The 13,341-nt window shown below is 43.2% G+C and overlaps 1 protein-coding gene across 3 annotated transcripts in view; it reads right to left on the bottom strand.

Moving 5' to 3' along the window:
* The window catches only part of TSPAN18 (tetraspanin 18), a 221,740-nt gene that overhangs the window by 29,128 nt on the left and 179,271 nt on the right, over positions 1–13,341 (bottom strand). For all 3 annotated transcript variants that reach the window (XM_031942007.1, XM_031942008.1, XM_031942010.1), the window contains one exon: positions 3,069–3,148. The gene's annotated coding sequence lies outside the window, so the exon portion shown is untranslated. The remainder of the gene's footprint in view (positions 1–3,068; positions 3,149–13,341) is intronic.

Here is a 13,341-nt window from a genome sequence, read left to right as displayed (position 1 = left end):
TATCCTGGAAGATCGCTGCTTTGTCTGGTTCCCTTATTTTTGTCCATTATGGACACGAGCTGTTTCTTTCCTGGGAGTAGGGGGATGATAGGGGGATTGATTTATCACTTAGCAAGTAGTTTAAAAGCATCTAGGTTCTGTGCTTGCCACTGGAGACACAAAGACAAGGATCTCTTAACCCTCTCTCCCCCCATGCAGCTTATATTCTATTAGGACAAATGATAACTTTTTAGTAGGGATGAAGAGAGTAAGAGTTATTGGATTATTGGCTTTAAGCCTGGGTGGGATTATGCTGAAGAAACCCAAGAATACTGGGTATCCAGGGTTGGAGGGAATGGGAGGAGGAGGGACATCGGGAAGTATTATATATGAGGTCCAAAATTAGTTTGCTAGAGCACCAGACTTTGCCCACAGGGGTCATCTCACCCCTCAATCCATAACTAAGTAGGCGAAAATGGGGTAGCTCTTCCTGGCATTTCTCTTCTTATTTATTAATTTATCCCTAAAGAAAGAGGTTTTGCATATTTAACATGTATCCAGCTAGGGGAGGGGGTGGGGGGAAGAAGGGGAAAATTTGGAACAGAAGGTTTTGCAAGGGTCAGTGTTGAAAAATTACCCATGAATATTTTTGTAAAGAAAAGCATTAATAAAAAAAATTTAAAAAGAAAGAGGTTTTGTTTTATAAAAGGCTGTGTGTGTGTGTGTGTGTGTATGTATGTGTTTGTGTGTTTGTGTATTTAGCTTTGGGTTTTAGCTCAGTTTAAAGTGAGGAGCCCAGAGCTTTGTCCTCCTTGGTGGGAATTACAAGTTTCCTCCTTTCCCGTCCCTTCCCTTAGTTTTAAGTAACCCTGGACCCTTGGAGCTCTTGCCAGAGAATTAAAGACCATTTAATGCTCCCTCTTTAAATAAACCCTGGCAGCTTTTATTTTTTCCCTCTTCTAAAAATAAAAGAATATGAGTCCAGTGGGGAGAGGAGGGAAAGAAGGAGAGGGGCTCAGATACACAAGAAAGTCAGAGCTTGAAGAAGGAGGCCAAAAGACTTAAAAGGAGGAAGGACATCCTAACGTCCTCTCGCCCATCGAAACCATGTTATACCCAGATAGAATGGATCCAAGAGGAGTGTGAGTGACCAGAGTTGGCATTTTAAGCCACCTGGGCAGGAAGGATGGGTTGGTTGGTCGTGCCCCTGTCCATTCAGGATAGCAGGAAGCCCTGTCTCCCATGAGTCCCTTTCCTTCAGCACCAGGGTCAAACTGTTAGCATTTTAGAGTTTCTCCTTCTGGAAAGGGGTATGAATTGGGAGGTGGTGGTCTTGTGTTTGAATCCCAGCTTGGGTAACCCTGAGTTTCCCCATCTATAAAAGGAGGAGATGACAGGATGATTTCTAAGTCTGCCTCTTTCCAGCTCTGTAATCCTGTCCTTCACACAGCCACCAAACAGATATTCCCTTTTGCAATTACAATAAATACAAAGCCTCTGTGGCGTTTTAAAAGCCCTTTACAACCTGGCTCCAGACTCTCTTTCACAGTCCTTGCTTCCTCATCCCTGCCTCATACATTCTCAGCTTTAGTCAAATGGATCTGCTGGCTCTTTCCCTCCACCTGTCATCTCCTCACCCATGGCTTCCCTTTGGATCTCAGTTAAAAGGGTCCTCTTCCGATCTTCTGGGAGCTGGGGCCTCCTTCCCCAAATCACCTCGCCTTTATATCCTATTTCCTCCTGGACACACCTTGGCTCCTTAAGTGGAATGGAAGCCCCAGGGAGCCAAGAACCCGCGTCTTCTGCTCTTTGTGGTCTCAGTGTCAGGAGCAGAGAAAGGAGATGCTGACGTAAAGGCTCACTGATTTTAAGTGGATTAAATGTTTTCCAAATGCTGGACAACCACCACCAGGAGGGGATTCTCACTGAGGTCCAGACCTCTCATCTCCAGGGTGAATGAGCTGTTCCGCAGCAGGCTTGACTGAGCAAATAACCTTCCTTTTTAGCATCTGGGCTCACTGACAGGGGCAATAAAAGATCTCACGTAGGAGATCTTACATATCAGGGAAGGTGGGGTGGACGGGTGGCCCAGTGGGCAGGGTGGAAGTGAGAATGCCTTTATAGGACCTTCTCCTTTCAGGGTCTTAGTTTTTCAATCTGAAAATGGGTCTGTGGTTATTCTTACCTCCTGATCCTCTAAGGCTAGGAGGAGACTGCAAGGAAACCCTCCTTAATATCAGAACTGAAGGGACCTTAATATCTGAACTGGAAGGGGTGAAAGAAGACAGGACACACAATGTCAGAGCTGTGAGGGGCCTTCAACCATAGAACATCAGAATATGAAACATAGGATGTCAGACTCTAACAGCACAGACTGAGCCAGAAAAGGAAGCTAGAACAGAGCCCGTCAGAACCACAGAAGACAGACTCTCAGAGTAGGGACAAACTTAGAACATAAATATTAAGACTGTTGGAACTGAATAGGACTTTAGAATATAAGAATAATATATTCTTATTGATATTGATATCGCCCCAAGGCGACCAGAAGGGTTTTAGATGTTTTTATTTGATGTGATGATAAGAATAAGAATATATAGAATATAGATTGTGAGTCTTTAGGGAATAGAATGAAAGGGTTGGGACAGAATTTCAGGGCTGGGGAGCCCCTTAGATCATAGAACATGGAGGGACAGACTTTGGAAAATAGGACATTTTATAGGTGGGACAGATTTTAGAACATAAAATATAGACGCTTAGATCATCAGGGTGACCTTAGGTCATAGTTGGTCAGAGGGGGGAGCTCCTTAGAACACAGGGACTAGGACAGATTTTAGAACATAGTACATAGAATATCAGAGTTAGGACAGACTTCAAAACAAACTGTATGTACTGTTAGAAGTGAGTCCAGCTCTACAGGATGTAGAATGTCAGGGCTGGAAAGAATTTTAGAACATAGTGGGACCATCAGAGCTGGAAATCGAAGCCAGTATGCTAGAGCTTTAGGTCAGCTTATTTCCCACTAGGCAGAGCTGTCATGTTAAGGAAAGGGCCACGGTAAGTAAAATAAGGTAAAAAATCAGGAGACCCACCTTTTGCGACGTCAATGAGACAGCTGACTTCAAAGGGTCCGAAGGATTCTGGTCCAGTTATAATATTGGCCAACCTCGACCTAGGAGAGAAAATATTCAATTATGAGAGTAAGTCAATAAATGGTCACTGCATTCAACACACTATTTATGAAAACCTCCCTTAACACTAAAAAAGCTTTCAGCACCTGAGGTAATTTCAGTGATCCAGAGTTGATACTCTAAGCCAGGGAATGAATGAATCACCCCTCACATTATCTTATGAAAACTTGGATATCACTGCAAAACTGTAACCTACAATGACATAATTATACAAAGCAGACAAGAGAGGAAGAAGAAAGAAGACTGCAGGTGGGGAGGGCCTGGGGTTTCAGAAACACAAGCCTGAGAATCTGTATGTCCCCGGGGCCAGTGACCAAGAGGGTCTCTTGCTTATTAGTGCAATGAAAACAGGACTCGTATTTTTAGTTTTTAGCAAGCCTCTGTCTGAAGCTAGGTGGCGCTGCAGTGGATCAAACCCTGGGTCCAGTTGGAATCAGAAAGACTCATCTTCCTGAGTTCAAATCCGACCTCAGACAGTTATTAGCTGGATGACCATTTAACCCTGTTTGCTCATTGGTAAAACGAGCTGCAGAAGGGAATGGCAAACCGCTCCAGTATTTTTGCCAAGAAATGCCCGGATGAACAACTGGAAAAACTGAAGTGATTCAACAATCAAACCAAAAGAAAAACCTCTGTAATCAGGTAAACTTCCTCTTACTTATCATCGAAGCCACAGCCTGGGTGTTCGAGCTGCTATTTATTTTTTCTAGGAGCCCATAGACACTTCATGTATTCATGCATTGCTACCATTGTGTTATTTTATAAACAGCTACAGTGTAGTGGAAGGAACACTGTGGGGACACAATAACCCTTCTTTGGGGGAGTAATATTGATCCTTGCACGTCTGACTTCAGGTATTGTTAGGATCAAATGAGATAAGGGATGTGAAATGCTTTGTAAACCATTAAAGGACTATTTAAATGCATGGGTTCCCATGATTGTGGAGAGCCTTTCTCTAGGCTTCCTGAGAGGCTTCTATTCTTCCTTCATTTCCTGCTCTGAGCACAGCTTGTGCCCTCCAGAAGTCTCTGCTTTTGTTCACTCCACTCATCTTCTGAATTGACATCTTGTTTTTGTCCCTGCCCTTGCAGTAACAGTCCCAGTCCAGATGCCTGGATTCTCTTTATTTGCCGCGTAAGGGAGGCAGTGATATCTAGTTCTCTTCAGAGCGAGGAAGAGAACTTCTTGTCCTATTTACCCAAGTCACAAACTCCCTTAGAAATGGCAGAGAAGCTTCCCATGTCCAATCTCTGAACCAAGGGGCCAAGGCAGTGACCCCGGAGGAAGGAACTCTGGGTAAGCTTGGGAGACCCTGAGTTTGACCACCATATTCTTTCTCAGGCTCATCCCAAACAAACCCCAGGTCTAACAAACATTGCTCGGTACAATCTCTGTAAAGAATCCTGTGTCAGACACTGGGGGAGATAAAAAAAACCCAGAAAGGATATTCCAGTTGCTCTCATCGCTTCATCATCATTATAATGAAGCGCTTTATATGTGTTTTCTCATGTGACCCTCACAACCACCTGGTGAGATAAGTGCTATTATTATCTCCATTTTACAGACAAAGAAACTGAGGTGAAGGAGATGGAGTAACTTCCTTGCCTGGGAAAGAGTTAGGGAGAGCCTGAGACCACACTTGAACTTAGGACTTTCTGAGTACAAGTCCTGTGCTCTCCACTGAGCTGTCCACTATCAAGCAGAGGCACAGGACAAGATTATAAATGACTTTAATGAACATTAGCAATGATAATGGTATTATCGATGGACAGAAGCATCGGGCTTGGAACCAGCAACTCAGCTTGATGATTTCAAATTTATCCTCAGATACATCCTAGTTATGTGACCCTGGGCAAGTCACTTCACTGTTTTCTCATCTATAAACAAGTTAGAGAAGGAAATGGAAAACTATACCGTGTCTTTGTCAAGAAAACTCCAAATGGGGTCATGAAGAATTGGATACAACTCAATCACCTCCATGACTGGCACCTTTCTTCAAGTCTCAGCTAAAGTCGCCCCTTCTCCTAGGAGCCTTTTCTGAGTCTCCCAATGTCTGTGCCTTCTCTCTGGGCTCTTCTCTGTCTCTGTCAGCTCTCTACCTTTATTATCCATATGGATGAATGGATGAATGTGAAACAGCACACTGCTGTCGGGATGTTGTCTCCCTCATCAGAGTGTGAAGCCTCTGAGAGCGAGAACTGGTTTTCTGCCTTTCTTTTTGTACCTGGTGCTCAGGGCAGCGTCTGGTGTCCATTATTATTACCATAATTATTAGGAGGCAATGGCGGGGTGACAGATGGAAAGCTGGGCTCAGAACCACGAAGACTGTGTGCCTTGGACACATAATGGCAGTCTGACCTGCGTAAGCCACTTAGCTTCTCACTGCTCTTGGCAGCTCTCTAAGACCACAAATTGGGAAGAAATAGCAACTTGCTTTGGTAGAGGAAATCCCTCACCTGGAAGTTCCCTTTTCCAGGGAAGTCACTTTGCTACGACTGTGAGCTTTACGTGAAGTCTGAGGGGAAGCTCCTTTCTGCCTGTTACTTTACAAGTGAGGGACTGTGTGGGATGGCAACACAGAGAAGTCAGCAGTTTTGATTATCGCCTCCAGAGGAGGCTGAAAGGACATTGGGAGGAATGGCTGATCCAATACCTGCATCCAGATCGCAGTCACTGGGAGGAGGAAGCTCTTCTAGCCTAGGAGACATGACCAACAACTTTTTGCCAGTCACATCGAATATCCCACCATCTACATCTGACATAAATAATGTCAGAATCCCTTCTGGCCTGGGATCTTAAAACAGACCATCAAAGCCGAGAGGAGCCTTAGATCACTGAATATCTGAGCTGGAAGGGAATTTAGAACATGGAATATCAGAATTGGAAGGACATTTAGGATATAGAATATCAAAGTTAGCAGAGAGTTTAGATCACAGAATATCTGAGTTGGAAGGGAATTTAGATAATGGAATATCAGAATTAGAAGAAAATTTAGAACATAGAATATCTGATTTGGAAGGGAATTTAGAACATGGAATATCAAGGTTGGAAGGGAATTTAGAATAAAGAGCTGGAAGGGAGTTTAGGACATAGAATATAAGAATTGGAAGGGAAGTTAGGACATAAAATATCAGAGTTAGAAGAAAGTTTAGAACACAGAATATCAGGATTGGAAAGGAATTTAGAACACAAAATATCAAGGTTGGAAGGGAATTTAGAATATGGAATACCAGAGCTGGAAGGGAGTTTAGGACATAGAATATAAGAATGGTAAGGGAAGTTAGGACATAGAATATCAGAGTTAGAAGAAAGTTTAGAACACAGAATATCTGAGTTGGAAGAGAATTTAGAACATGAAATATCAAGGTTGGAAGGGAATTTAAAACATGGAATATCAAGATTAGAAGGGAATTTAAAACATGGAATATCAAAATTGGAAGGGAATTTAGATCATAGAATATCAGAGCTAGCAAGGACTTTAGGACATGAAATATCAGAGCTGGAAGGGAAAACAGGATATTAAAGCAGCGAGGAGATCAGAAATCTTCCGATCCAATTGCCACAGATTCCAATTTGGGTTCTGTTTGGCCTAGCTGTGCTGCTTTTTCAAGTCACTCAAATTCTTGCACCCTCAGTTGCTCCATCTGTCAAATGAGGGGCTTGAGCTCCATCTCTCTCTAAGAGCCTGCCAGCTCCATCCCAGGCCCCAGAGGTGCAAGGCCATGCCTAGGTCACATGAAGAGTTCCCAGCAGGAGCTTCTGACAGTTTTATTTATCTCACCTCCTCCCTTCTTACCCAGCCTCATCTGCAGCGAGCTGGGGAAAGGAGGGAAGCACAGGAGGGGTTCTTTGATTAAGATGCCACAGCTAAGCTCATAAATCACCTCCCTTTATTTTTCTTTCCCCTCCCAGGTCCCCTGCAGGACCCTTTTTTTCCCTTTTTTTTTTTTTTTTTTTTTTTTTTTTTTTTTTTTTTTTTTTTTTTGCAAAGAGTCAAAGAAAAAGAGGCAGGTGGAGCTGGAACCGGGGAAGAGATGGGGAAGAATATGTTAGGAGGGGCTACAATGAAAGGCAGGCAGCTTTTAGAAAGACTTGGGGTGCTTGAAGCATCCATCAGAGAAAAGCAAAAATCTGGAAAAATAAGGTCTGAGAAGATAGTTGCAGCTGGTCGGCTTGAGGCCCCACGCTACGTGGCGAGTGGTAAAGAGCAGGATGCGAGCGGGAGAGGGATGGCATTCTCCCCAAGCAGGGAGCCTTGCCACGCAGGAGCCCGTGCATTATCTTACAAGAGGCAGGCACATAAACAGACAATTCCTCTCCCCTTCCCCACCCCCAATCCAACCGTGTAGACACGGTGACATGGACACATTTCTGCACGGTAGAAAAACCCCAATTAGGCTCCTGAGGAGTCGGCATCCGGAGGGGCAGGCACGGCAAAGCTGAGCCAAAGGGGCTCCACTAGTGTGTGTAATAGGATCCAAAATTACATCTTCATTCCCTCCTGGTCTCATGGAAACGGTAATACCGCGGGAGGACCAGCTGTCTGCCTGAAGTTTCCCAGGGAGGGCTGCGTCTCGTGGGGTGGACGCCCACCTGGGCTGGGAGAGAGTCAGCTTCCCAGGCCGGGGGCTTCCAAGAGACTGTGGCTGTCTGCCTCCTCAGACTTAGGCAGGTGAGCCTTTGTGGGGATGTCACAGAGGAGGAAGGGAGATTGAGAGTCAAGGACAGGCTGGACCAGAGCGGACCTTCTTGAACTTTTCCCAGTCATGACCCATTTTTGAGAAATTTTTACATGATCCCATCTGGAATCTGAGCCAAGATGCTTCTGGCAGCATCCATGCATGTGCAGTGCAAAGTGTTGTGGATTCAGAACCAAGACCGGAATAAAACATGGGAAAGCACTGCCAGAAACACCTCGGATTCATTCCGCGTTGATTTTGAATTAAGTTTTGGTTGTGTCCAGAACCCTTTTACCATTGCCAGATTTTTTTTCATGACCTCCCCACATTGGAGTCGTGACTTTCTCTTTAAGAAGCTTTAGACTAGAGGGCCACTGAAGCTCCTTTCCACTCTAAGATTCTGTGGGCAAGAATCCTTCCCTCCCCTCTTTGTCTAAAAGCACCCTGCATGAGGCTCCTTCAGACGGCATCCTTTCATAATAATAAATTCTTTATAGATATTAATTTATTTGATCCTCACAATAAACCCTTAGGAGGTATGTGCTATCATTACACCCATTTACAAATGAGAAAAAAAAGTCATCAACAAGGGTTTATCAATCAAGAGAGCTTAACGGGATTTGTTTTGGGGCATCCAGGTACTAAGTAGCAGTGGTGAGATTTGAACTGAAGTCTTCTTATTTTTTACTGAAGCTTTTTATTTTCAAAACCCTGTGTTGCAATTTTCCTTCCATTTCCTCCCACTCCCTCCCCTAGATGGCAGGTAATCCAATATATGTTAAAATGATAAAAAATATATGTAAATCCAATATAGGAATGCATATTTATACAATTAATGTGCTGCACAGGAAAAATCAGATCAAAAAGGAAAAAAAATGAGAAAGAAAACAAAATTCAAGCAAACAACAACAAAAGAAGTGAAAATGCTATGTTGCGGTCCACCCTCAGTTCCCACAGTCCTCTCTGGGTGTAGATGGCTCTCTCCATCACCAGATCATTGGAACTGAATCATCTCATTGTTGAGAAGAGCCACGTCCATTAGAACCGATCATCGTATAATCTTGCCATTGCCCGGTACGATGATCTCCTGGTTTGAACTGCGGTCTCCTTAACTCCATCCCTCTCTGTGCTCTGTCTGGCTATCTCTACAATATTTCACTTGGCGTTGTATTTGTAAAGCCAATTAAGTCTTCTTGAGTGTTCCAGTTTGGACTCAAGCTGGGAACAAAAATGTAAGCAACTTTGGGGAAGGTCTTTGGGGAAATTTGGCTGTGCCATTAACTTGCTATGCGACCTAAGGAAAATGATTTCCTTCCCCTGTAAAGGGGGGAGTGGGCAAAAAAGTTTGGACTTTCTAGATTCTAGAATTTCTTCTCCTGACTTTCTAGATTCTCTATTTTAAGTCTCTTTCTAGTGCTGATCTTCTATGTTTTAATTTTCAATGAACTCTGTTCTGTGTTCTAAAGTCCCTCCAATAGTGACCTTCTATGAGCAGTGATCAGGAGTAAATGTCTGACAAGTGGCTCTCAAAAAAAAATTATAAGCACGATATCCTTTTAAATTTAATTTGTGTCATTAAACATTTTCTCTATCACTTTCTCAATTCTACTCTTAGACATCAATACAATAAACACAGCCCTGATTTATAGTGTTTGCCAATATCTGATATTCACACCAAAAATTTAACAATCAGCTCTTGCAAAACTGGTCAGAGCTGGTCCTATGTTCCCTGTCTATGTTGTAAAGCCTTGTTTGGCCTTATCCTATATTCTACATCCTAAATCCCTTTATAGTTTGCCTCTTCTATGCTCTCAGAACCTTTACAATTCTAATATTCTAAGACCCACGCTTTAAATCCTTTCTAACCTGGACCTTTGGTCTGTGTTCTAAGATCCCTCCTAATTCTAGCATTCTCTGATTTTCTTCTCCTTAGTAAAAATTATTTGAACAGTGGTAGCTTCTGCCTTCTACCCTCACATGCTGATAATCCATCCCCCTCTTGACCTAGAACAACCGTCGGAGCCCCTAAGCTGCCGCTTCTGAGACTGACTGAAAGGTACAATAATCCATCCTAAAATATGTTGGGCTGTTGCCATGACAACCTTGCTCACCGTAGACCATGGATTTAAATATTTAATGACTTTATGGATATTAGCCGGGGTCTGGAAAGGGGATGGGGAGTGGAAGGCAGGGGGAAGGACACTTATCTTTTTGGCAGAAGGCTCCGAGGTATGTCATAATGCCTGCCCATGGAGCTCTGCGGGCCTCCTAGGTGGAAAGAGCTCTCGGCCTGACAGGGCTGGGATTAAGAAGCCTCCTTGCCTTATACAGGCCTGCTCTCGGGAAGGAAGAATTAGCACGGAAGAAGGTGATTTGGGAATGGAACTCAGGGCAGTGAGAGCATCCAGGAGTTTGTGTCCATCTTAAATATTTTACTTGGGGTCACAGGGGGATCTTGGAGAGAAAGGTCGCAGATTTAAAGCTAAAAGGGACCCCCTCCATTTTATTTTACACATTTTGAATTTTGTATTGATTTGCTTTCTTTTAATATCACCTTCATTTTTAAAACACAATCCTCCTTGATTTTTAATGCAGAAAATCAGCCCTAAAAGCAGTTCTGCAAAACCAACCAGTGCATGAATTGTGCTCCACAGTACATACAACATACCGTACCCATAGCTACTCCCGCTCACCCTTCTCCTGCCATGAAAAAGAAGGCCTTAGCTCTGTAGAACTTGGGCTGGAAAGGGGCTCAGTCTGAGCTTCTCACAAGAAAGATGAGAAAACAAGGAGAGTGGGAGAAGAGACCAAGGAGATGGCTCAAGCTCGCAATTCAGTGGCTTTCAGGGGCAGCATTTGTATATAGATCCCTCTTTAACTTAGGAAACCATTCTTTTCCCATTGGACCTTACTAATGCTAACTAACCTCTTATAACAAAGAAAGAAAAAAAAGAAAAAATAACAGTTCAGCTAAACTCCCCAACAACAGCCCCAGAGAGCCTGGCTGTGTATATGCTACTCCGCCTAATACATACATGTATATGTGTGTATGTACACATGTATATGTATGTATACCTACATATGTGTGTGCACACATATACACATACACATATATTAGAGAATTTTTGATTCTTTATTAATTTTTAATTAATTCTGATTAATTAATTATTAATTAAATATTCTTTACAATTTCTACTCACTGTTCTAAGGCTTTGGAGCCAAACCCAAGTCTTCTTCCACATCTCAGGATCCTAAATTCTGGAAACTATCCCTCATCTTCTCTTCTTTAAGTCTTCTTTCCTATCACTGATCTTCCTCTAACTTCCTTACTAATACACACAGACACATACATAGTAAGGGGACCTCATTTCTCTCTTTTGCCTCATTTGGAGTCCATGCTTACTAGTGGAATCACTGCATCAAAGGACAAGCCAACTCACTGATTTTACAGTTGAAGCGATTAAGGTCCAGAGAAACGAGATTGTGGCTAATGGGGTTTAAAGCCAGAAGGGACCAGAGATATTACTGAAGCCAATGTTTCATTTAACAAAGGAGGAAACTGAGGCCCCCTGTTTTTATTTGTCTCTGTGCAGTCTGGCGGAACAGAAAATCACAGTAACCTGAGTAACACAGAATCATGAGTAACCCATGTCACTTCTGATGCACGCTGGGTGATGCTGGACAGGTCACGTAAGCTCTGAAGCTGTGGGGAAGGAGCCAACTTGTGATGAAGAGGGCAGAGTTTCTCTACCAATAAAATCATCAATATCTAGTACATATTCAGGACTTATTAGGCTCTTTACAGATGCCCTTTGATTGGGATTGATGTATTCCAGAGCCAGGATTGGAACTCATATTTTGTGATTACAAAAATAGTACTCTTTCTAATAGTCATGATTGATGTAATAGAATTCTCTATCCAAAGAAAAAGAAAGAGAGAAAGAGAGGAAGGAAGAAAGGAAGGAAGGAAGGAAGGAAGGAAGGAAGGAAGGAAGGAAGGAAGGAAGGAAAGAAGGAAGGAAGGAAGAAAAAAAAGAAAGAAAGAGGGAGAGAAGAGGAAGGAGGGAGGGAAGAGGGAAGAAGGAAGAAGGAAGGAAGGAGGGAAAGGAAAGGAAAATTAACTCTACAAGACTCAGCTGGTGAGATTCCCACAGCATCCTCCCAGAGGGGACATTTCCTTACTGGATTCCTCCAACTTTTAGAATTTATTCCTATCCCCAAAGGAGACAGTAATAATTCTTAAGCCTGGAAATTCATTCAAGTCCCATGGAGGTGTCCAGAAATGTAGGGGCCATTTTTTCCCAGGGACTGATTGATGATGAATAAACCCAAGATTTGGGCTCAGGATTCCCCAGTGGAGATGTGGCTGGTCTGGAGTCTACTGTTCCCATAAGAAGGAACCTGGATTTGACTCCCTGATCCAGATGCTCACATTCACCTGGACTCTTTCTTGCTTAGCCATTCTCCACTATAACCTCTGACAGGTGAGTGACCTTGCCAGTCCTTGAGAGGATTTTTTTGCTCCCAGCTCCTCATCACACTCCCACAAATGCTTCTGATTACATCCTGGCATGATACTTGGATGACAATGATGCTCCCTCACCTATTCACAGATCGTCAGAGCTGGAAGAGACATTTAGAATGTCAGGGCGGGGAGGAACTTAGAGCCCAGAATGTGTTCTAGAAGAATTTAGAAAATTAATCCAAACAGGAAAGCCTTTAAAAGCTCATAGAATGTCAGAGGTAAAAGAGATCTTAGGACCTATGATGTTAAGAGATGGGAGGAAATTTGACCACAGAAGATCAGAGTTGGGAAAGACCTTACTTGGAACACAGAAAATCAAAGCCAGAACAGAGGATGTCAAATCTGGAAGAAAATCAGAATGTGGAATGTCAGAGGTGGGAGGATTTTAGAACACAGGAAGCCAGAACTGGGAAGGACCTAGAACACAGGATATCAGAGGAAGTTAGAGCACAGGATGTCAGAACTGGCAGAGATGTTAGAACAGAGTTTATCAGAATTCAAAATGACTTTGAAGATCCCCCAATTTTTAATAGTATTTTTATTATTCCCAATTATATGTCATGACCACTTTTAACATTCATTTTTACAAGATTTTGTGCTCCAAATTGAAGATCCCCAGTTTCAAGCCCCTTGTTTTTTTTTTTTTTTTTTCCACAGAGCTGGACATGCAGACCCAGAGATGGCACCTTGCCCTCACTGGCTGCAGAGCTGGGACCCCTCACTCCTAATTTAGGGTTATTGTAATGTCACCACCCTGGCTCTGGGTTGACCCAGAGGCCTTCTCCAGCAAACTCCTCAGCAGGACATGGCCCATGGGGGCAGACTGAAGCCGGCTCTGCAGGACTCTGTCGCAATCAGTGTTTCTATAATGAGCTCCAAGTGCATCATTGAGGAAGAAATGGCTGCTTAGGATGAAGTGGCTAAATCTCCATGTTTAATCACCCCCTGGTCTGGAGAGTGCCGGTGAATG

Source organism: Sarcophilus harrisii, chromosome 6 (assembly GCF_902635505.1).
Source record: "Sarcophilus harrisii chromosome 6, mSarHar1.11, whole genome shotgun sequence".
NCBI classification, from domain to species: Eukaryota; Metazoa; Chordata; class Mammalia; order Dasyuromorphia; family Dasyuridae; genus Sarcophilus; species Sarcophilus harrisii.
The sequence above is the reverse complement of the archived record's forward strand: the minus strand, read 5'-3'. Positions and strand labels throughout refer to the sequence as shown.